Source organism: Limulus polyphemus, unplaced genomic scaffold, assembly GCF_000517525.1.
Source record: "Limulus polyphemus unplaced genomic scaffold, Limulus_polyphemus-2.1.2 Scaffold4325, whole genome shotgun sequence".
NCBI classification, from domain to species: domain Eukaryota; kingdom Metazoa; phylum Arthropoda; class Merostomata; order Xiphosura; family Limulidae; genus Limulus; species Limulus polyphemus.
In genome coordinates this window covers 19298-20967 of record NW_013669935.1, presented here as the reverse complement: position 1 = coordinate 20967, position 1670 = coordinate 19298, and the positions used below count along the sequence as shown (strand labels likewise).

General features: G+C 37.0%; 1 protein-coding gene and 1 long non-coding RNA gene across 2 annotated transcripts in view; both read right to left on the bottom strand.

The window, feature by feature from the left end:
* The window catches only part of LOC106470967 (otopetrin-2-like), a 24326-nt gene that overhangs the window by 5276 nt on the left and 17380 nt on the right, over nt 1-1670 (bottom strand). The gene's annotated exons all lie outside the window — the stretch shown is intronic.
* The window catches only part of LOC111088736, a 1439-nt gene continuing 1025 nt past the window's right edge, over nt 1257-1670 (bottom strand). Inside the window, exon 3 of the long non-coding RNA XR_002613163.1 lies at nt 1257-1664. This is a non-coding gene — a long non-coding RNA (uncharacterized LOC111088736). The remainder of the gene's footprint in view (nt 1665-1670) is intronic.

The window sequence follows — 1670 nt, the reverse complement described above, 5'->3', positions numbered from 1 at the left end:
CCCATTTTTATCCCTGAGATCTTCCTACCACGAGCCCCCCCTCCAGTACAGACTCGCAACGCCAGAAACCGGGTTTATATACCTGTGGTGGACAGAACACAGATAGTCAATTGTGTAGCTTTGTGCTGAATTAGAAACAAACTTTTATCCAACGGTGGGACAGCGGTAAGTCTCCGGATTTACAACGCTAAAATCAGAGGTTCGATTCCTCTCGGTGAACACAGCAGATAGCCCGATGTGGCTTTGCTATAACAAAACACAAACACACACACTTCCTACAACAAAACATTTCGGAATCTCCTACTTCATATGACAACTTAGAAAAGCCCCCTTCTGTGGGCAGTATTACCCGCAATTAAAACAAAAAATGAAACCAGTATAGTTATTCTGGAACAATATGTGAGAAAAATTCTTAGTACATTAATCAATTTACATATATGAATTAACTATCCCAGTTTATAACCTGTTAGGTTTAATGAGTTGATCATTTTGAGACACTTCTCCATGCCTTACAGTTATCCTATTATTCGGTTCTACTCCATTATATTCAAGCAATTCTTTGAGAGGAAAATACAAGACGGACACCTGGGAAATAAAGATTAATGGCTTCTACGATGCAATATATATATATATATATTAGCTGTTAAATACGTCACCCGTTATTTTAGCATTAAAACAAAGCGCAAGAGGAATTGCTACACCAATGTGTGTGTGCTATATTGAATATTTTATTCATTTATTTATATTAACGTTACTTGTAGTGGCAGAAATTTAACTAATTACGAGTATAAAGTTTCCGTATGATAACCAATAGAATTGGATATTGCGAAAAGAAAAATTTAAGTTTACTATGTTTTCATGAATCTGTATTAACCTCTAGATTCCTAGTGGCTGTCAGGAGACTTAAAGTTAGAAACAAGTTATTACTTTGTGATAGTCTACCGATGGGATAGTGGTAAGTTTGCAGATTACAGCACTAAAATCCGCGGTTTCATTCCCTGTGGTGGACACAGCAGAGAGGCCAAATATGGCTTTGCTCTATAACAAACAAAGCTTTGTGTTAAATAATACTGGTTTTGATGAAATGAATTTATATAAATATTTATGAGAAATAAAGTTTCTATTAATTCTTGTAACTTAAAGTGAATTTTAGTAATTTACAAAGACAACGGCATGAGTATGTTTTATTTTGCTTTTTCTCACATACCTTGATGCAAAGCTACATCATCGACCATTCTCACATACCTTGACGGAAAATTACATCATCGACCATTCTCACTTACCTTGATGGAAAACTACATCATCGGCCATTCTCACATACCTTGACGGAAAACTACATCATCGACCATTCTCACATACCTTGACGGGAACGCTACATCATCGACCATTCTCACTTACCTTGATCCAAAGCTACATCATCGACCATTCTCACATACCTTGACGGAAAGCTACATCATCGACCATTCTTACTTACCTTGATGCAAAGCTACATCATCGACCATTCTCACTTACCTTGATGGAAAGCTACATCATCGGCCATTCTCACTTATCTTGACGGAAAACTACATCATCGACCATTCTCACTTACCTTGATGGAAAGCTACATCATCGGCCATTCTCACTTATCTTGACGGAAAACTACATCATCGACCATTCTCACTTACCTTGAT